The 23,335-nt window shown below is 43.2% G+C and overlaps 1 long non-coding RNA gene across 2 annotated transcripts in view; it reads left to right on the forward strand.

Annotated features, from left to right (window-relative positions):
- The window catches only part of LOC130275378 (uncharacterized), a 47,962-nt gene that overhangs the window by 20,206 nt on the left and 4,421 nt on the right, over window positions 1-23,335 (forward strand). The window contains exon 1 of one of the 2 annotated variants that reach the window (XR_008844755.1): window positions 3,647-3,732. The exons of the other annotated variant lie outside the window; for it this stretch is intronic. This is a non-coding gene — a long non-coding RNA (uncharacterized LOC130275378). Of the gene's footprint in view, window positions 1-3,646; window positions 3,733-23,335 lie in introns of those variants that run through there. 2 annotated transcript variants of the gene reach the window in all.

Genomic DNA, 23,335 nt, shown 5'->3' on the forward strand with positions numbered 1-23,335 from the left:
AGAGAAGGAGCGCTGCGCTGGATGGGTGAGTGTGTGTGTCTGTCTGTCGCTATCTCTGTCTGTGTGTGACTGTCTGTGTGTGACTCTGTGTGTGTGTGTGTGTGTATGTATGTGACTGTGTGTGACTGTGTGTATGTATGTGACTGTGTGTGACTCTGTGTGTATGTATGTGACTGTGTGTGACTCTGTGTATGTGTGTGTGTGACTGTGTGTGACTGTGTGTGTGTGTGTATGTGACTGTGTGTGACTCTGTGTGTGTGTATGTGACTGTGTGTGACTCTGTGTGTATGTATGTGACTGTGTGTGACTCTGTGTGTGTGTGTATGTGACTGTGTGTGTGTGTTGCAGGGGGACCCAGGAGCGCAACACCCCTCAACACCCCTGCCCACAATCATTTCTTGTATTGGAATTATGTAGGAGGCCTTCTGGTGTGCCAAGTATGCCTTATTTTCTGTGTGTGTGTGTGTGACTCTGTGTGTGTGACTCTGTGTGTGTGACTCTGTGTGTGTGACTGTGTGACTCTGTGTGTGACTCTGTGTGTGTGACTGTGACTCTGTGTGTGTGTCTGTCTGTGTTGTATGTGGGTTTTTTTTTGTGTGTGTGTGGGGGGGGGGGGGGGGGTTAAACAGCGATCTAATGTGGGGAGACTTTGACCCATTGTGGGGAACCTGCAAGGGAACCTGCGGCCTAATGTGGGGTAACTACTACCAAATGTGCGGAGTCTATGCTACCTAATGTGGGGAGTCTATGCTACCTAATGTGGGGAAACTGCTACCTAATGTGGGGAATCTGTGCTACCAAATGTGGGGAGTCTATGCTACCTAATGTGGGGAATCTGTGCTACCGAATGGGGGGAATCTATGCTACCTAATGTGGGGAATCTGTGCTACCTAATGTGGGGAAATTGCTACCTAATGTGGGGGAACACGTATCAAATGTGGGGAATCTATGCTGCCTAATGTGGGGAACATATGCTACCTAATGTGGGGGAACTGCTGCCTACCTAAAGTGGGGGAACTGCTGCCTACCTAATGCTCCCCCCCTGGCAGTAGCACCCTCATCATCCACCAGCAACCCCCCCCCCCCCGGAGCAGTAGCACCTCCATCAGCAGATCCTGATGGTGGATGATGGCGGTGCTCCTGCCAGGAGGATGATCCTGCGGATGGATGATGGGGGTGATACTGCCAGGGGGGGATGGCCAGTTGCACCCTCATCATCCTCCAGCAACACCCCGCAGTAGTAGCACCCCCATCATCCACTAGCAACACCACCAAAAAAACCCTCCCGTGGTAATAGCATAGCTAACGGATGTTGAGGGGTGTTACTGCGGTTGTGGTATTATATTCAAAGGGTGCACTGTATGGCAACGTTAAATTCAGAGGGCGCAGTTTGTGGTAGTATTATATTCAGAGGGTACTCTGGGTGGTAGTATTATATTCAGGGGTACAGTGTGTGGCGGTATTATATTCAGGGGTACAGTATGTGGTAGATTTATATTCAGAGGGTACAGTATGTGATGGTATTATATTCAGAATGTACAGTGTGTGGTAGTATTATATTCAGAGGGTACAGTGTGTGGCGGTATTATATTCAGGGGTACAGTATGTGGTAGATTTATATTCAGAGGGTACAGTATGTGATGGTATTATATTCATAATGTACAGTGTGTGGTAGTATTATATTCAGAGGGTACAGTGTGTGGCGGTATTATATTCAGGGGTATAGTATGTGGCAGATTTATATTCAGAGTGTACAGTATGTGTTGGTATAATATTCAGAATGTACAGTGTGTGGTAGCATTATATTCAGTGGGTATGGTGTATGGAAGGTTTATAATCAAAGAGTGTAGTGTATAGTAGTATTATATTTAGAGGATACAGTGTCTGGCAGGTTTATAATAATACTTGTTTTCATATAGAGGATGAGAATGTGCTGACATAGTGAGGAGACGTCTGGGCGTCACATTCTACAGACAGAAGATTTAGCTGGAACAAGTTCTGGCGGTATGTACCATCTGAATTAGATAAGTGAAGACTATAGAGAAGACATCACCTGTAGTCACTAATATCATTGTACATTCTCCTCACTATAGAGAAGACATCACCTGTAGTCACTGATATCATTGTACATTCTCCTCACTATAGAGAAGACGTCACCTGTAGTCACTGATATTATTGTGTATTCTCCTCACTATAGAGAAGACGTCACCTGTAGTCACTGATATTATTGTGTATTCTCCTCACTATAGAGAAGACGTCACCTGCAGTCACTGATATCATTGTACATTCTCCTCACTATAGAGAAGACGTCATCTGTAGTCACTGATATCATTGTGTATTCTCCTCACTATAGAGAAGACGTCACCTGTAGTCACTGATATCATTGTGTATTCTCCTCACTATAGAGAAGATGTCACCTGTAGTCACTGATATCATTGTGTATTCTCCTCACTATAGAGAAGACGTCACCTGTAGTCACTGATATTATTGTGTATTCTCCTCACTATAGAGAAGATGTCACCTGAAGTCACTGATATCATTGTGTATTCTCCTCACTATAGAGAAGACGTCACTTGTAGTCACTGATATCATTGTGTATTCTCCTCACTATAGAGAAGACGTCTCTTGTAGTCACTGATATCATTGTGTATTCTCCTCACTATAGAGAAGACGTCACCTGTAGTCACTGATATCATTGTGTATTCTCTTCACTATAGAGAAGACGTCACCTGTAATCACTGATATCATTGTGTATTCTCCTCTCTGTGTCCTATCAGAGCTGTAGTCACTTGTAAGTTCTACAGTTATGGTGAGTGAAACTACAACTCCCAGCATAACCTCACCACTGCTCAAAGGGGTACTCTACTGGAAAACATTTTTTTTAATCAATTGGTGCTACAAAGTTAAACAGATTTGTAAATTACTTCTATTTAAAAATCTTAATCCTTCCAGTACTTATTAGCTGCTGTATAAGTGATTCACAGGAAGTTCTTTTCTTTTTTAATTTATTTTCTGTATGACCACAGTGCTCTGTGCTGACACCTCTGTCCATAGTAGGAGCAAATCCCCATAGCAAACCTATCCTGCTCTGGACAGTTCCTTACATGGACAGAGGTGTCAGCAAATAGCACTGTGGTCAGACTGGAAAGAACTACACAACTTCCTGTGGAGCATACAGCAGCTGATAAGTACTGTAAGGATTAAGATTTTAAATAGAAGTAATTTAAAAATCTGTTTAACTTTGTGGTAGTATTATATTCAGAGGGTACTCTGGGTGGTAGTATTATATTCAGGGGTACAGTGTGTGGCGGTATTATATTCAGGGGTACAGTATGTGGTAGATTTATATTCAGAGGGTACAGTATGTGATGGTATTATATTCAGAATGTACAGTGTGTGGTAGTATTATATTCAGAGGGTACAGTGTGTGGCGGTATTATATTCAGGGGTACAGTATGTGGCAGATTTATATTCAGAGTGTACAGTATGTGTTGGTATAATATTCAGAATGTACAGTGTGTGGTAGCATTATATTCAGTGGGTATGGTGTATGGAAGGTTTATAATCAAAGAGTGTAGTGTATAGTAGTATTATATTTAGAGGATACAGTGTCTGGCAGGTTTATAATAATACTTGTTTTCATATAGAGGATGAGAATGTGCTGACATAGTGAGGAGACGTCTGGGCGTCACATTCTACAGACAGAAGATTTAGCTGGAACAAGTTCTGGCGGTATGTACCATCTGAATTAGATAAGTGAAGACTATAGAGAAGACGTCACCTGTAGTCACTAATATCATTGTACATTCTCCTCACTATAGAGAAGACATCACCTGTAGTCACTGATATCATTGTACATTCTCCTCACTATAGAGAAGACGTCACCTGTAGTCACTGATATCATTGTGTATTCTCCTCACTATAGAGAAGACGTCACCTGTAGTCACTGATATTATTGTGTATTCTCCTCACTATAGAGAAGACGTCACCTGCAGTCACTGATATCATTGTACATTCTCCTCACTATAGAGAAGACGTCACCTGTAGTCACTGATATCATTGTGTATTCTCCTCACTATAGAGAAGACGTCACCTGTAGTCACTGATATTATTGTGTATTCTCCTCACTATAGAGAAGATGTCACCTGTAGTCACTGATATCATTGTGCATTCTCCTCACTATAGAGAAGACGTCACTTGTAGTCACTGATATCATTGTGTATTCTCCTCACTATAGAGAAGACGTCACTTGTAGTCACTGATATCATTGTGTATTCTCCTCACTATAGAGAAGACGTCACCTGTAGTCACTGATATCATTGTGTATTCTCCTCACTATAGAGAAGACGTCACCTGTAATCACTGATATCATTGTGTATTCTCCTCTCTGTTTCCTATCAGAGCTGTAGTCACTTGTAAGTTCTACAGTTATGGTGAGTGAAACTACAACTCCCAGCATAACCTCACCACTGCTCAAATGGGTACTCTACTGGAAAACATTTTTTTTAATCAATTGGTGCTACAAAGTTAAACAGATTTGTAAATTACTTCTATTTAAAAATCTTAATCCTTCCAGTACTTATTAGCTGCTGTATAAGTGATTCACAGGAAGTTCTTTTCTTTTTTTAATTTATTTTCTGTCTGACCACAGTGCTCTGTGCTGACACCTCTGTCCATAGTAGGAGCAAATCCCCATAGCAAACCTATCCTGCTCTGGACAGTTCCTTACATGGACAGAGGTGTCAGCAAATAGCACTGTGGTCAGACTGGAAAGAACTACACAACTTCCTGTGGAGCATACAGCAGCTGATAAGTACTGTAAGGATTAAGATTTTAAATAGAAGTAATTTAAAAATCTGTTTAACTTTCTGGCACCAGTTGATATAAAAGTAAATGTTTTCCAGTGGAGTACCCCTTTAAGTAATTCTGGGAGCTGTATATTTAAATGGTGAAAACTTCTTTAACACTTTCCTATTCTGTGGCAACTGGTATATCTGATTATTATACTAGAATTTCTCACAATGTGCTACAACAGTGGTGTCTGTCACAACAGGCTAAAAACTTACTGAGGGGGGGGGGGGAGGTATGGGGTGACACCATTTTCTACCTCACCGGGTGACACCAACCCTAGCAATGACACTGCCCGGTACTTACCTCGTCCCTGAAGACCCGGATCCCAGCGATGAAGACAGCGGCGGCGGCGACAGGTGAGTGGATCTTCAGCCGCGGTCGGGCCCTTTACAGCAATGCACGTTGCCGTAAAGCGACATGCATTGCTGTAATGGGACCCTGTAAACTACAACTCCCAGCATGCCCAGACAGCCCTTGGCATCTGGGCATGCTGGGAGTTGCAGTTTTGCAACATCTGGAGGTCCACAGTTTGGAGACCAATGTGCCCTTCCAGATGTTGCAAAACTACACATCCTCAGCATGCCCTTACTGTCCAGGCATGCTGGGAGTTGTAGTTCTGTAACATCTGGCCCTTCAGATGTTGCAGAACTACAACTCCCAGCATGCCTGGACAGTTTTGGCATACTGGGAGTTGTAGTTTTGCAACATCTGGAGGGCTACAGCTTGGACACCACTACACAGTGGTCCCCAAACTGTTCTCCTCCAGCTGTTGCGTAACCACTACTCCCAATATTCCCTTCGGCTGCCTGGGCATGCTGGGAGTTGTGGTTTTGCAACAACTGGAGGCACACTGGTTGGGAAACATTGTCTGTTTCCTAACTCAGTGTTTCCCAACCCGTGTGCCTCCAGCTGTTGCAAAACTATAACTACCAGCATGCACTGATAGACTGTGCATGCTGGGAGTTGTAGTTTTGCAACAGCTGGAGGTTCCCACCCTGTGAATGTACAGGGTACATTCACATGGGCAGGGGGCTTACAGTGCGTATCAGGCTGCAAGTTTGCAATGCAGCAAATTTTGCGCGGCAGCTCAAACTCGCAGCGGGAAACTCGCTGTAATCCCCCGCCCGTGTGACTGTACCCTAAAAACACTACACTACACTACACTAACACAAAATAAAATAAGTAAAAAAACACTACATATACACATACCCCTACACAGCCCCCCTCCCCAATAAAATGAAAAACGTCTGGTACGCCGCTGTTTCCAAAATGGAGCCTCCAGCTGTTACAAAACAACAACTCCCAGTATTGCCGGACAGCCGTTGACTGTCCAAGCATGCTGGGAGTTTTGCAACAGCTGAAGACACCCTGTTTGGGAATCGCTGGCGTAGAATACCCCTATGTCCACCCCTATGCAAATCCCTAATTCAGGCCTCAAATGCGCATGACACTCTCACTTCGGAGCCCTGTCGTATTTCAAGGCAACAGTTTAGGGTCACATATGGGGTATTGCCGTACTCTGGAGAAATTGCCTAACAAATTTTGGGGGTCTTTTTCTCCTTTCACCCCTTATTAATAGGGGAAGTTGGGGTCTACACCAGCATGTTAGTGTAAAAAAAAAATTTTTTTTACACTAACATGCTGGTGTTGCCCTATACTTTTCATTTTGACAAGAGGTAAAAGGGAAAAAAGCCCCCCAAAATTTGTAATGCAGTTTCTCCTGACTACGGGGATACCCCATATGTTGGCGCAAAGTGCTCTGAGGGCGCACAACAAGGCCCAGAAGGGAGAGTGCACCATGTACATTTGAGGTGATTTGCACAGGGGTGGCTGATTGTTTCAGCGGTTTTGACAAACGCAAAAAAAAAAAAAAGAACTGTACCCCTTGTTATGTTCCTCAAGGAGTCTAGTTTCCAAAATGGTATGCCATGTGGAGGTTATTATGCTGTCCTGGCACCATAGGGGCTTCCTAAATGCGACATGCCCCCCGAGCAAAATTTGCTCTCAAAAAGCCAAATATGACTCCTTCTCTTCTGAGCATTGTAGTTTGCCCGTAGTGCACTTCAGGTCAACTTATGGGGTACCTCCATACTCAGAAGAGATGGGGTTACAAATTTTGGGGGTATTTTCTGCTATTAACCCTTGCATAAATGTGAAATTTGGGGGGGAAACACACATTTTAGTGACATTTTTTTTTTTTACGTATGCAAAAGTTGCGAAACCCCTGTGGGGTATTAAGGCTCACTTAATTCCTTGTTACATTCCTCAAGGGGTCTAGTTTCCAAAATGGTATGCCATGTGTTTTTTTATGCTGTCCTGGCACCATAGGGGCTTCCTAAATGCGACATGCCCCCGAGCAAAATTTGCTCTCAAAAAGCCAAATATGACTCCTTCTCTTCTGAGCATTGTAGTTCGCCCGTAGTGCACTTCAGGTTAACTTATGGGGTACCTCCATACTCAGAAGAGATGGGGTTAAAAATTTTGGGGGGTATTTTCTGCTATTAACCCTTGCAAAAATGTGAAATTTGGGGGGAAACACACATTTTAGTGAAAACATTTTTTTTTTTTTTACATATGCAAAAGTCGTGAAACACCTGTGAGGTATTACGGCTCACTTAATTCCTTGTTACGTTCCTCAAGGGGTCTAGTTTTCAAAATGGTATGGCATGTGTTTTTTTTTTTTTTTGCTGTTCTGGCACCATAGGGGCTTCCTAAATGCAACATGCCCCCCCCCCCCCAAAACCATTTCTGAAAAACGTACTCTCCAAAATCCCCTTGTCGCTCCTTCGCTTCTGAGCCCTCTACTGCGTCCGCCGAACACTTTACATAGACATATGAGATATGTGCTTACTCGAGAGAAATTGGGCTAAAAATACACGTATACATTTTCTCCTTTTACCCCTTGTAAAAATTCAAAAATTGGGTCTACAAGAAAATGCGAGTGTAAAAAATAAAGATTGTGAATTTTCTCCTTCACTTTGCTGCTATTCCTGTGAAACACCTAAAGGGTTAAAATGCTGACTGAATGTCATTTTGAATACTTTGGGGGTGCAGTTTTTATAATGGGGTCATTTATGGGGTATTTCTAATATGAAGACCCTTCAAATCCACTTCAAACCTGAACTGGTCCCTGAAAAATAGTGAGTTTGAAAATTTTGTGAAAAATAGGAAAATTGCTGATGAACTTTGAAGCCCTCTGGTGTCTTCCAAAAGTAAAAACTCGTCAATTTTATGATGCAAACATAAATTGGACATATTGTATATGTGAATAAAATAAAAAAATTATTTGGAATATCTATTTTCCTTACAAGCAGAGAGCTTCAAAGTTAGAAAAATGCAAAATTTTCTAATTTTTCATCAAATTTTGGGATTTTTCACCAAGAAAGGATCCAAGTTACCACAAAATGTTACCACTATGTTAAAGTAGAATATGTCACGAAAAAACTATCTCGAAATCAGCATGATAAGTAAAAGGATTCCAGAGTTATTAATGTTTAAAGTGACAGTGGTCAGATGTTCAAAAAATGGCCGGGTCCTAAGGTGTAAAATGGCTGGGTCCTTAACCCCTTAACGACGCAGGACGTATATTTACGTCCTGCGCCGGCTCCCGCGATATGAAGCGGGATCACGCCGCGATCCCGCATCATATCGCGTCGGTCCCGTAGCTAATCAACGGCCGGGACCCGCGGCTAATACCACACATCGCCGATCGCGGCGATGTGCGGTATTAACCCTTTAGAAGCGGCGGTCAAAGCTGACCGCCTCTTCTAAAGTGAAACTGAAAGTATCCCGGCTGCTCAGTCGGGCTGTTCGGGACCGCCGCGGTGAAATCGCGGCGTCCCGAACAGCTGATCGGACACCGGGAGGGCTCTTACCTGCCTCCTCGGTGTCCGATCGACGAATGACTGCTCCGTGCCTGAGATCCAGGCAGGAGCAGTCAAGCGCCGATAATGCTGATCACAGGTGTGTTAATACACGCCTGTGATCAGGATGAGAGATCAGTGTGTGCAGTGTTATAGGTCCCTATGGGACCTATAACACTGCAAAAAAAAAGTAAAAAAAAAAGTGTTAATAAAGGTCATTTAACCCCTTCCCTAATAAAAGTTTGAATCACCCCCCTTTTCCCATAAAAAAAATAAAACAGTGTAAAAAAATAAATAAATAAACATATGTGGTATCGCCGCGTGCGTAAATGTCCGAACTATAAAAATATATCATTAATTAAGCCGTACGGTCAATGACGTACGCGCAAAAAAATTCCAAAGTCCAAAAAAGCGTATTTTGGTCATTTTTTATAACATTAAAAAATGAATAAAAAGTGATCAAAAAGTCCGATCAAAACAAAAATCATACCGATAAAAACTTCAGATCACGGCGCAAAAAATGAGTCCTCATACCGCCCCGTACGTGGAAAAATAAAAAAGTTATAGGGGTCAGAAGATGACATTTTTAAACGTATAAATTTTGTAGTTATGATTTTTTCCAGAAGTGCGACAAAATCAAACCTATATAAGTAGGGTATCATTTTAACCGTATGGACCTACAGAATAATGATAAGGTGTAATTTTTACTGAAAGATGCACTGCGTAGAAACGGAAGCCCCCAAAAGTTACAAAATGGCGTTTTTTTTTCGATTTTGTCGCACAATGATTTTTTTTTTCCGTTTCGCCGTGCATTTTTGGGTAAAATGACTAATTTCACTGCAAAGTAGAATTGGCGACACAAAAAATAAGCCATAATATGGATTTTTAGGTGGAAAATTGAAAGGGTTATGATTTTTAAAAGGTAAGGAGGAAAAAACAAAAGTGCAAAAACGGAAAAACCCTGAGTGCTTAAGGGGTTAAGGGGTTTAAGGGGTACTCCGGTGGAAAAACATATATTTTTTTTAAATCAACTGGTGCCAGAAAGTTAAACATATTTGTAAATTAGTTCTATTAAAAAATCTCAATCCTTCCAGTAGTTATTAGCTGCTGAATGCTACAGAGGAAATTCCTTTCTTTTTGAAACACTGATGACATCACGACCACAGTGCTCTCTGCTGACATCTCTGTCCGTGCATTGGAGATGTATGCTAAGGGCAGCATGGTGGCTTAGTGGTTAGCACTGCTGCCTTGCAGTGCTGGGGCCTTGGGTTCAAATCCCACTAATAGAGGTAATTTACAAATATGTTTAACTTTCTGGCACCAGTTGATTTAAAAAAGAAAAAACAATTTCCACCAGATTACCCCTTTAAGGCCAAAATGGGCTGAGTCCTTAAGGGGTTAAAAATTTTATAACAAAATTGGGGGGGGAATTCAGATATATAATGTGACTAAAAATAAGCAATTTTGGCATATGGTATTTTTTTTTTTCATACATTCATGTCGTTCATCTTGTGGGATTAATAACATTATATTTTAACAGTTCGGACAATTCCCACGTGGTGATACCAAATTAGTTTTTTGCTTTTTATTTGAATTTTTATAAAGAGGGGTGTTCTTATATTTTTAAAAAGATTTTTCAACTTTAGTTTTTTACTTTTTTACTCCTTCCCTAGGGGACTTGTATGAGCAATCATTCGATTGCTCATGCATGTCAATGTTCTACTATAGTAGTTGTTACGCCGAGCGCTCCGGGTCCCTGCTCCTCCCCGGAGCGCTCGCGGCGTTCTCCTCTCTGCAGCGCCCCGGTCAGACCCGCTGACCGGGAGCGCTGCACTGACACTGCCGGCGGGGATGCGATTCGCATAGCGGGACTTGACTTTTCTTCATGTAGCAATAAATAGGTCACGTAAGTGATTTTGTTTGAAGGGGATAAAGTGGGATTTTTTTTATGTCAACATTGTTGCATCCAGATCGCAAACAGGAAATGGACACGATACCGTAGATCTTATAATTTATTTATTTTTTGCCCCTTAGTATTTAAGGGTTTTTCCCATTGAGATACATAGGTCTAAATTTAACCATTATGTAAATTAAACAATTTCCAAAGTTTCAAGTATTTCTGTATTTCTAAAAATGTCCTGTTTGAAAGATATTTACACTTACTAATCCCTCATGTTCCTGCTTTGCTGTAAACAAAGAAAATATGATTTGCATTGTTCGTAAAGTTGCTTTATTTTATTACTGAGTACTTGGCGTTGCCCATTCTTCATACCCCATACTGTGTGCCACCCAGCTTTCCCAGTCTCCTGAAGCCCCAGCAGTGATAGGCTGCTATTTCACCCTGCCCTTCTCCCAGCATCAGCGCTGCCATGTCTTCTCCCTGCCCCCGCACTGATGTCTTCTTTCCCTGTAATTTTTTTCTTAGCCCGCAATCAATCTTCTCACCCCCACTGACCCCCATCCCCACTACCTGGCGCTGCACTAACTATTCTCTTCACCTACCTGCTGGACAGTTAAATCATAGTTTACAAAGATGTTGGTCCAGCAGCAGGATGGACCCCCGGACAATCTCTACAGCCCAAAAGTAACATGATCAGGACATGTACCAGAAGTCCTACTGACTCTGCTGTTTTACTCTCAGGCTGTGGAGATGAAGATTGTCGGTATCGGAACATCTCTAAACTCTACTAGACAAATGTAAAAGATGTGCACCAAGTTTATTTGAAATATCTCCAGCCATTCAGATGTTATGCGGAAACATACATACACACTAGGGCTGCACGATTTACCCCCCCCCCCCCCCCCCAAAAAAAAAAAATCTAAGCAGGATATAAGCCATTTGAAATCACTGCGATTACGCTCCTGCAAAACCCTGACATTATTACCTAGCAGCTGACTGCAGGACCTTCCTTCCCTCGTCTCTGTTTTGTTGCCTTTTTGTATGTTTCCCTAGTGCTCTGGCACCATATTAATAGGGAGGGACATGAAATGGGGGGGGGGGGCATTAAAAGGGGGGATGTGAGATGGGGAAGATTAGACATGAAATGGGGGGTTAGACATGATTTGGGGGATGAAATAGGGGGAAAGACATGAATTGGGGGATGTGAAATAGGGGGATAGGCATGAAATGGAGAAATAGACATGACATAGGGGAAAGGACATGAAATAGGGGGATGGACATGACATGGGGGATTGGAAATAACATGGGGGGAGGGACAAGAAATGGAGGGATGGACAAAAAATTGGTGGGATGGAAATTGCAATATTTGCCTTTATAATCGTACAGTCCTAATACACACATACAATGGGTTTATATACACTGTATATAATATGATGATGTGGGCACGGCTATATATATATATATATATATATATATATATATATATATGACAGATGGGCTCTGCTCGGTGTCTTTTTGGCTTTGCCTCTGCAGTTGAGTTTTGTATTGGATTTTATTTCTTGCTTGAGGTTTCAGGTTAGATTTTCTGAGTTTATTCAAAATTAACAATTTAATAAAACAAATAACATAAAAGTTGTATTTTATCTCTATGGGATCAGGATATACAGTATAGTAGACATTCTCCTCCTCTGAGGCTGGGTTTACACATCAAATTTTTGCTGTGATTTGTACCGATTTGCATTATTTATGGTACAAATCACAGTAAAATTGCATAATTTTTACCACGATTTTAGAAAATCACAACAAAAAACACGGCCAAAATGTGATAAAAACAATATATGTGAATGCAACATGTGAACACAGCCTTAATGCTTCAAATCTTCATAAAATGCCTCAGTTGTGATTATAGATAGATTCCTTTTTACCTTGTTGAATTATTTCTCAAAAAACGCACTTTGAAAATGAAAATGCATCACAACTGCACATAATATGAACTGACCTCAACCCACTTATGAGTCTAATCAATTCACCCAGGTGACTTTTTCCATAAAGTCATATATTAATTGTAATTATACCAATGTGGTGTACATCATAGAATGCTCACTCTGTCAACTTAAGTATGTGGGTTACACAACCAGAAAGTTAAAAACCAGAGCGTTAGAGCATTTGAATGACAGTACCACTACATCGAGCAGACACAGATCAGCTGCATCTGCTCACTTTCAAACTGTGCATCATGGTAATACGAGTGGCTTTACCATCTATGCTATTGAACTTGTTAAATCTAACATTAGAGGAGGAAAAAATTAGCTGACAGAGAAGCTTTCTGGCAGTTCACTTTAGGAACACGCAGTCCCACAGGGTTAAATATCCGACGGGAACTGTTGTTTCATTATTAATTTCCCATATTTTGTCCTGTTAGTCCTGTTACCCTTTGTTAGTTTTTAGCCTTTTTGGTATGTGGTATTATACATTTTATTTATGTATTTTGATACACTTTTATATATATACTTCTTTTGTATTTTGTATCCTGCATGTGCATTTTACCTGTATACCTCGATCCCTGTCTATCAGTGTGATGTCAGGTACATGGGCGTTGTTTCACCTTGCCCCACCCTTTGAATTGGGTATATAATGGCTCACCTGTGCTCACACTGATGTCACCGAGGAAGAGCGTTCGCGCTTGAAACATGTCTGACTAGTGTGCTTTTAATGCTTGCTCCTCACATAATAAAGCTGCCTTCACTGCAGTGCTGGACTCCTTCTTCATTTCTAACATGTGAACACAGCCTTAATGCTTCAAATCTTCATAAAATGCCTCAGTTGTGATTATAGATAGATTCCTTTTTACCTTGTTGAATTATTTCTCAAAAAACGCACTTTGAAAATGAAAATGCATCACAACTGCACATAATATGAACTGACCTCAACCCACTTATGAGTCTAATCAATTCACCCAGGTGACCACCAGCACCAGCAGCCTTATTAGATAACCAGGTGCAGTGCTCAAACGTCACCCCCTCTCTCTGCGAAGCCAGAGGATCTATGGGAATTGTTGGCAGCATTAGGAAATAATTTTAGTGATGAAATACAGATCAATATGCCCGAATACCCATGGCTGCCACATCAGCTAAAACAGGTAAACACAAGGCATACACAATAGCTTCTACATTATTCTCAAATAATAGGCTATGCTGCGCTATATAAGAAAAATTTTTTAATCCCCAGAGCATTTTTTAAAGGAGAAAATAATTAATATACAGTATGCCAGGGGGAAGGGCCACAAAATACACCATGCAAGGCACCATCCAACCTAAGAGCAACCCTGCCTTCGGGATATTTTGGTTTTGACCTCTGGATAGTCTCCGGTTAAATTTCTAGACTTTGAATCTGTCATTGTTGTTAATGTTTGGTTCTGACCCAGCTCGTTTTACTCTGTTTTGTTTTACCCTGTGCACCAGTGTAAGCACTAGAGATGAACAAACCGAATCTATAGAACCTGAGTTTTGTCAAAACTTTGCACTGTTCAGCTAGAATTCTATCTTCAGACAGTTCGGTTTGACAAAACCTACTAAAGTAAGATCAGCCTCATGGTAGAAAAGAGAAGGAGAAAGGATAACATGAACTCAGTGAATGCCAAAATGCTTTTTAAACAGCTTTCCCAGTCAATTAGGAAGCAGTGTAGTGATGATGCCAAAGCCACTATAAAAGCCTATGCACATAGATTCAGCAGGCATTGTAGAGATAGCAGGTGTTAGGTGAAGATCTCTGTGAGGGACATTAAGTAGTGACCAACACAGAAAAGAGTAGGACCACACAAATATAATAATTGTAGTGAAGCAGCATAGAGCGTTATGCTCATTCTGTAACTGCAAAATGTTTTCCTTAGTTAAACTAGTGTAAAAAAATCCACATAGAGGGTTTTGTGTCACTTTTGAGCAGTTTGTAGGACACCAATCCTACTGCCATACCTTAAAATGGGAATCATTTTTCACAACATTTTATGACTATGTGGAAAAAGCTATTGCTTCTTCCGATACCTCTGTGTGCATACGAACACTGGTAGGCGTCTGCCTCCAAAAAGGAGGAGTTTTTGGAGACTCATATTTTAAAAAGCATAAAAATTATGCTAGTGCAGTTTGTTTTCAATCAACCTGTTAGTAATCACCGGATACCATCCGTTTACCCATTCACATTGCCTTTGGGGTATTTATATATGCCATATGGAGTATAATACAATACATATTAAATGGATGATTTCTTGTTCAGTGACAAGCGAGAAGTATTTTATAAGTTACCTATTTTTTTATTACTGTGAAATGGTGACTAATTCTAGTCTGCATCCCATATTGTGTAAGACACATGATGTTTTTGTGTTATACCCCAGAAGCTTTACCGCATTGCTCGCCCACCAGGCCTGTACTGAGCCTCTGTTACTGAGCTATAAACCAGTTTCACTGGCATATTCCAGCAGCGGCCACACATTTATGAGAAGGTTCCACTCCCTGTAGGTGGGCAGACTGGCCTCGGCTTCCAGCTCAAGCAAAGAACCTGGGTTACAAGACAGTGAACAGCAGGAAGGGATATACAGTATGTTGGTAGAGAATGGAAACACTCGCTAAAGCTCTCATTTCAGTACCACAGTGGAAACAGAAGCAGCTCACACCTAATATGAGAAGCAGCATACATAATATATTCATTACTCATTGGTCGGCATTTATCATTATAGGTGTAAGTGAAGCATTTTTCTACACCTTTTTTTGTACTGGTAATATGTAGGAGCACCAAATTTATTATATGGTGTGGTAAAGTGTAGGGGAAAGTGGTGGATGGGGAATATATATCACCTGATTTCCTCTGCCAGGCACGATAAAGGAAATCCAGAAGGGTATGTTGCTTTAGCAGAGCATAGTCTGCTGGGGCCATTTGCTTAAGTTAAATGGGCTGGATTTTCTGGACTGGAGGACAAGTTGGAAGTGGAAGTGCTCCAGTCCATACCCCTAGTCCACTATGGGTTTCCCTAACGTTAGTTGTTCTAAGTTGAGGCTTCGGGGGCTGATTGCTGGAGAGACTGAGATGAGAAGCAGCCACAGCCAGAACTGCAGCCCAAACCTACCAGGTCTGAACCTTCCTCTCTGGACATTTGTGTGAGTTTGCTGGGGGCCAGAAATTAGGCCCACAGTAAGATAGTGAGGTATCCTGATGTTTAGTTAGAGCCGGACAGGCTTAGGTTTTGTTGTTTTGTTTGCACTGTGCTTTGTGCCTAAAATCAGTTAAATAAACATCCTCTTGGACGTTTGAAACCTGCTGCCTGCGTGAATACTGTCATTGCCGACCCCACCATGTGAGCTGTTCCCTAGAATTGGTGGAGGATGCGGGCAACCTGTTGCTAGGGGCAATGGCATGACAAAACGCTGCATTTGAATTATGTGGACATTTAAAGGGCAGAAGCATATGGCCTGGGTGAAAGCTGCTGCTGCATTGCAAGGCCCATCCAGCACAATGGAAGAGGTGATAAAGCAGCTGATACAAGCACAACAGCAGACCATGGCACAACAACAGAAGACCATGGCACAACAACAGCAGTCCATGGCACAACAGCAGGACAAAAATTGCTTGTTAATGGAGCAGATTGCTGCGCTCAGAGAGACTGTTGTGGCTAAGACCACACAAGTGGAGAGAAGCCCTCCTGAGACTGTGAATGTGAGGAGGGCCATTCAGCGGGTCTTACAAAACACCTGATGCCTACCTCACCGTTTTGTATTTGAGAGAGTGGCGGAGAGAGACTGCCATTTGCAGAGTGGGCAGAAGTGATTGCGCCCTTTCTAACAGGTGAACCGCAAAAGGCCTACTATGACCTCAAGGAGCAGGATGTCCGGGACTATGCTAAACTATAAATGGAGATCCTTGCGCGCCTTGGTGTTACGCAAGCTGTTTGTGCCAGGAGAGTCCACAGTTGGAGCTACGCCAAGGACAAACCCGCCCGGTCACAGATGTATGATCTTATTCATCTAGTACAAAAGTGTCTGGAACCAGAATTTCTAAACCCACCCAGATCATGGAAAAGATCATAGTGGACCATTACTTCAGGACCCTCCTGGCAGAGCTTCAACGGTGGGTTGCTCAAGGAGACCCCCAGACTGCTGAGCAGCTCATCATCATGGTGGAAAGGTTCGTAGCGACTGAGGACTACCTCTGTGATGTCCCTGCAGCACCAACACCTTCCAGAATCAGCAAACCGGTGACGTCTGTGGGTAAGAGAGTTCCAGTTGGAGGTGTGTAGAAAGGTGTGAAAGGGGGCAGGGCTCTAGAGTTTTGGCGAGGGCAAAAGACTGATCCTGAACCCCAGGGGCTTCCCAGTTCTAGAAAGGACTCCATGCTAAAGAGGCCAGGGACCCCGCAGTGTTGGAGGTGTCATGAGTGGAGACACATAGCCGCCTATTGCCCTCTTTCCCCAGAGCCTATGAAGTGTGACGCTAGCCAGCGACAGTCGCTGTTTGCAGAACCTGCTTGTGCAGCTGTTCCAGGGTCAGAGACTGAGTCACATATATGTGTCGTAAAGATAAATGACTGCTCCGTGAAGGCCCTTTTGGACTCAGGTAGCCTGGTATCTTTGGTTCGGGCCAGTCTTGTGGCTTGGGACTATGTGCCAAACAAACACATAAGAGTGCTATGCATCCACAGAGATATTGTAGCCTACCCTGTGGCCCCTGTTAAGTTGGTGACTCCATCTAGAACTGTGACCTATTAAGTCGGGGTCATAAAACGACTTATGTATGCGGTTATACTAGGCCGTGATTTTCCATTGTTCTGGGAGTTGTGGAAAAGGGGTGGTACTTCTACAGCTGGGGAAGAAACTCCGGCAGAATCTGTACCTCTCCCTGTTAATAATGGGTCGTGTGAGACCACTATTGAAAACAATGGTAGCAATCAGGGGCAAAATGGAAATGTGGGTCCACCTGAAATAGATAATGATGATCTTTTTCCTTTGCAGGTGTTAGCGGGGGAAGAAGAAGAAACTTCCCTACCTGGTCAACAGGTCTTAGATCTAGAAGTGTCTCGGGGTAACTTTGGGACCGAGTAATTGAGAGACCCCACTTTGGGAACTGTACGGGCAAATTTCCACATTTTGCCATGAATGGGGATGTTGTGTATCGGATCACCAAAGTTAACAATGAAAATGTGGAACAGCTTCTGTTGCCTAAAGCATACCGCCGCATAGTGCTGGACATAGATCATAACCATGTGTTTCGGGGGCATTTGGGGACTAACAAAACACAAGAGAGGGTCCTCCAAAGGTTTTTTTTGGCCTGGGGTGTATGAAGAAGTAGAAAGATACTGTGAGTCATGCCCCATGTACCAATTAAATGCCCCAACACCACACTTTCGTAGCCCCTTGGTGCCACTTCCCATTATTAAAGTACCCTTTGAGAGAATTGCCATGGATCTGGTGGGGCCCATTGTCAAATCTGCTAGGGGACACCAATACATATTGGTGGTAGTGGATTATTCTACCCGGTACCCGGAGGCGGTACCCTTAAGAAACATGGCCTCCAAGAGTATCGCTAGGGAATTGTTTTACATGTTCTCTCGCACAGGGATCTCTAAAGAAATCCTTACTGACCAGGGTACGCCGTTTATTTCAAAGGTCATGAAAGAACTATGCAAGTTGTTTAAAATCACTCACATCCCTACTTCAGTGTACCACCCTCAAACAGACGGGTTAGTAGAGAGGCTTAACAAAACCCTAAAACATATGTTAAAAAAAGGTAGTAGAACGAGGTGGCCGGGACAGGGACTGTCTATTATCCTACCTCATGTTCACTATCAGGGATATGCCCCATGCATCTACATGGTTTTTGCCGTTTGAGTTAGTCTATGGACGGCATCCAAGAGGTTTATTTAGATGTTGCCAAAGAAACCTGGGAGACCAAGGCCCCCCCCCCCCATATAAAAGTATTATTGAACATGTGGCCCAGATGCAGGACCAGATACCCACGGTGATGCATATAGTCAAAGAGCATCTGCAGAGAGCTCAAGAGGCCCAGAGCAAAATTTATAACAGATCTGCCAGGGTGAGGGCCTGCAATCCTGGGGACAGGGTCCTGGTTTTAGTGCCCACCGTCAAAGTGGCAGGGTCCCTATGAGATTATAGTAAGGATGAGTGAGGTAAATTACAAGGTCCATCAACCAGACAGGAGAAAACCCTTCCAGGTTTACCACATAAACCTGATCAAGCCATGGAAAGATCGCTAGGCTTTGGTGGCCTCCCAGGTTAAGGTTAATGATGTAGTGCAACCAGTTCGCCCAGTAAGAATAGGTGAGACATTGTCAGTGCACCAGAAGCAGGAGGTGAGAGAATTCCTGCATGAAAACAGACGCAAGTTTTCTGGCCTACCGTGCCGTACTCACCTAATAAAACACCATATTAAAACTGAGCCTCACAGTAAAATAAACCTAAAGCTATACAGCATTCCAGAAGCGTGTAGGCAGGCAGTGTCCTCTGAGGTCAAGCGCATAATTGAACTAGGTGTCATTGAGGAGTCTACTAGTGAATGGTCAAGTCCCATTGTGCTAATCCCAAAGCCCAGTGGGACGTGGAGATTCTGTAATGACTTCAGAAAATTGAATGAGGTCTCAAAATTTGATGCATACCCCATGCACCGGGTAGATGAACTTTTTGAGAGGCTTGGGAGGGCAAGGTACATCACAACACTCGACCTTACAAAGCGTTATTGGCAGATACCGTTATCTGAGGAGGCTAAAGAGAAGACTGCATTCTCCACTCCAGAATGTTGTGATGCCATTTGGGTTACATGGGGCCCCTGCTACATTTCAGAGGCTGATGGATCTAATCTTGAGATCACGGGATTATGCCGCTGCTTACCTGAACGATGTGGTAATTTTTTCATCTGACTGGAAAAGTCACCTCTGTAAGCTACAGGCTGTGTTAGACACCATCAGTAATGCAGGCATAACCATAAACCCCGAGAAATGTGCAGTGGGTCTAGAGGAAGCAAAATACCTTGGTTATATGATTGGTAGAGGGCTGGTTAAACCCCAGATCAAGAAGATTGAGGTGATACAGAACTGGCCCAGGCCATTAACAAAGAAACAGGTCAAGGCCTTCCTTGGCATAGCCGTAGTACTACTGTCGGTTCGTGCCCAACTTTGCCTCAATTGTTACACCATTGACAGACTTAACAAAGGGCGGTAAGTCAGTATTGGTGAAGTGGACCCCAGAGGCAGAAAAGGCTTTTCATTGTAAACAGCCAGTGCTTGTTTCCCCAGATTTCAGGAAACAGTTTGTGGTCCAGACAGATGCGTCTGATACAGGTTTGGGCGCCGTCCTGTTACAAGTGGTAAAAGGGGAAGAACACCCAGTAATGTACCTGAGTAGGAAACTGACCCAAGAAGAGAACAATTATGCCATAGTGTAAAGAGAGTGTCTTGTCATTAGGTGAGCACTGGAGTCCCTGAAATATTATCTTCTGGGTAGAGAATTTGTGTTGGTGACAGACCATGCTCCTCAGGATGAAACAAAATAAAGAGAGAAATGCAAGAGTGACCAGATGGTTTCTCTCCTTACAAAATTTCAGTTTTAAAGTGGAACATAGACCGAAGAAATTATAAGGGAATGCGGATGCATTGTCCAGGGTGTACTGTATGGTCACTATAAATCCCCAGACCTCTGGTCTGAAGAAGAGGTGGGGGGGGGGGGGGAGAATATGTGGTAAAGTTTACGGGAAAGTGGTGGACAGGGAGTATATCTCACCAGGTTTCCTCTGCCAGGAACGATAAAGGAAATCCAGATGGTTATGTTTCTTTAGCAGAGCATAGTCTGCTGGGGCTATTTGTTTAAGTTATATGGGCCGGATTTCCTGGACTGGAGGACAGGTTGGAAGTGGGAGTGCTCCAGTCTATACCCCTAATCCACTACAGGTTTCCCTAATGTTAGTTGTTCTCAATTGAGGCTTCGGGGGCTGATTGCTGAGATGAGAAGCAGCCACAGCCAGAACTGCAGCTCAAACCTACCAGGTCTGAACCTTCCTCTATGGACATTTGTGTGAGTTTGCTTGGGGCCAGACATTAGGCCCACAGTAGGACAGTGAGGTATCCTGATGTTTAGCTAGAGCCGGACAGGCTTAGGTTTTGTTGTTTTGTTCACACTGTGCTCTATGCCTAAAATCAGTTAAATAAAACATCCTCTTGGACTTTTGAAACCTGCTGCCTGTGTGAATACTGTCATTGCTGACCCACCGTGTGAGCGGTTCCCTACAATGGTCGCAGAACATTTGATAAATTTTGTGCAGGTCAAATTTTCTGAAGTTTCTCTCTTCACATACACCAAAAAGCTAAGCTAAGTCTGGGCTGGTGTCGTTTTACAGACTTTTCAGTGGCTTTGCGCCTTCTTTGCACCTTTTCACAAAAAGGCGCAGTTCATAAAACCTTCCATATCGTGTGTATTGCCAAAATCAGTGGATTACAACTCAAAATCAGCAGAAATGGGTAAACCAAAAGGCGCAAAAAAGGCACAACTGAACCCTGCTTGTGCCTTTTTTTTTTTTGCACCTTTTATAGACGCAAAAAAACAGTTTAAAGACAATGATAAATGTCGGCCATAGTCTTTATGGTTCATTTATCGACTATGTCTATATACTGGAGATCCATCGTCCCAGCTGGTAGCGGTAATAAGTCGATGGCGACCCAGTTACTGTGGCTGTACGGGTGTATGGTTGCTCATTGATGGAATTCTAATCTTTTTTTCGACTTCATGCTTCTTAATAACAGCATAAGGCCTTATTTAGAAGAGCATATTGTACCCATTTTTACACCACTTATCCCCACACTCACACCCTTAGTTCTGGGGAACCAAACTTACAAGACTATGGGGATCTGAGCCACTGCGTATTGCACCCAGATGCTTCTGAGGCCCTATTCACATGGCGGAATTCCACCTGAAATGAAAGCCCAATACACTTTTATGGGATTCTGCACTCACGTTGACACTTCGGAAATCCCGCTAGCGGGATTTCCGAAGGGTCAACGGGAGTGCAGAATCCCATAGAAGTGTATTGGGCTTTCATTTCAGGCAGAATTCCGCCGGCGCAGGAAGGTGGCGTGTCTGTCCCCAGCATGACGAGGCGGCCTACACGCCCCTCCATATATCCCATAGAGATACATGGAAGGGGCGTGTCAGCCTCCATGTCATGCGGGGATGGAACACTCCCTTCCTGCGGACTGCCGGGCCCCGTAAAGGAGATCTCGGGGGGTGCCAGCGGTCAGATTCTCCGCAATCTATAACTTATCCCCTATCCTTCGGATAGAGGATATGTATATACCACTATAGTATTCCTTTAAAGGGGTACTCTGGATAGGGGATAAGATTCCTGATCGCGGGGGTCCCGCTGCTGGGGACCACCGTGATCTTGCAAGCAACACACCGTTAGAATCAGTTCCCGGAGCGTGTTCGCTCCGGGTCTGATTACTGCCGATCACGGGGATGGAGCATTGTGACGTCACGGCTCCGCCCCCGTGTGATGTCACGCTCCGCCCCCTCAATGCAAGCCTATGGGAGCTGTCACGCCCCTCTCCCATAGGCTTGCATTGAGGGGGGAGCATGTCGTCACATGGGGGCGGAGCCGTGACATCACAATGCTCCGTCCCCGTGATCGACAGTAATCCGGGGACTGATTCTAACGGGGCGCGGCGTGCAAGATCCTTTGGATAGGGGATAAGATGTCTAAGCGCCGGAGTACCCCTTTAATACAACTCAAAGCTTTAACAGGGCCATATGCACCAGCCCTATATTGTTTAACATTAAGGGGTCATGTATCATGGAGTGTAACTTTTGGTGTCTTATACCAAGGTGGCAGACCATCATTTTCTCTGGCGCAGGATTTTCACTCTGCCCCCTCATACATGCCCGCTCATCTACTGCACCGATTTGGCTGTCCGGGCATGCTGGGGGCTGTAGTTTTGCAATAGCTGGAGGCACCCTGGTTGGAAAATATTGCTATAGACTTTTATTACATCTATGCAGTAAAGTAATCCTTCATTTTATGCCTTTCAGTCTTAGCTATGTATTTTCGGGAACTATAATAAACGATACGATAATAGAATAACACGCCATCACTTTCTGGAATGTTTAATTTCAAGATTCAGTTGACCTAGATGAGTCAGAATAACAAAGAGACTGTTGTTATCTGACCATAGGTCGTAAAATAACCACCCGAAAGACTATTAGATGAACAATTACCATACGAGCCGAGACAATTCTCTTATAATCACTAATATCACGTCTCAGCAATAAATGAAGTGGAAACAATGGGGGAGATTTATCAAAACCTGCGCAGAGGAAAAGTTGCTGAGTTGCCCATAGCAACCAATCAGATCGCTGCTTTCATTTCTCAGAGGCCTTTTAACCCCTTAAGGACTCAGGGTTTTTCCGTTTTTGCACTTTCGTTTTTTCCTCCTTACCTTTTAAAAATCATAACCCTTTCAATTTTCCACCTAAAAATCCATATTATGGCTTATTTTTTGCGTCGCCAATTCTACTTTGCAGTGAAATTAGTCATTTTACCCAAAAATGCACGGCGAAACGGAAAAAAAAAATCATTGTGCGACAAAATGGAAAAAAAAATGCCATTTTGTAACTTTTGGGGGCTTTCGTTTCTACGCAGTGCATATTTCGGTAAAAATTACACCTTATCATTATTCT

The sequence above is a fragment of the Hyla sarda genome, chromosome 6 (assembly GCF_029499605.1).
Source record: "Hyla sarda isolate aHylSar1 chromosome 6, aHylSar1.hap1, whole genome shotgun sequence".
Lineage (NCBI taxonomy): Eukaryota > Metazoa > Chordata > Amphibia > Anura > Hylidae > Hyla > Hyla sarda.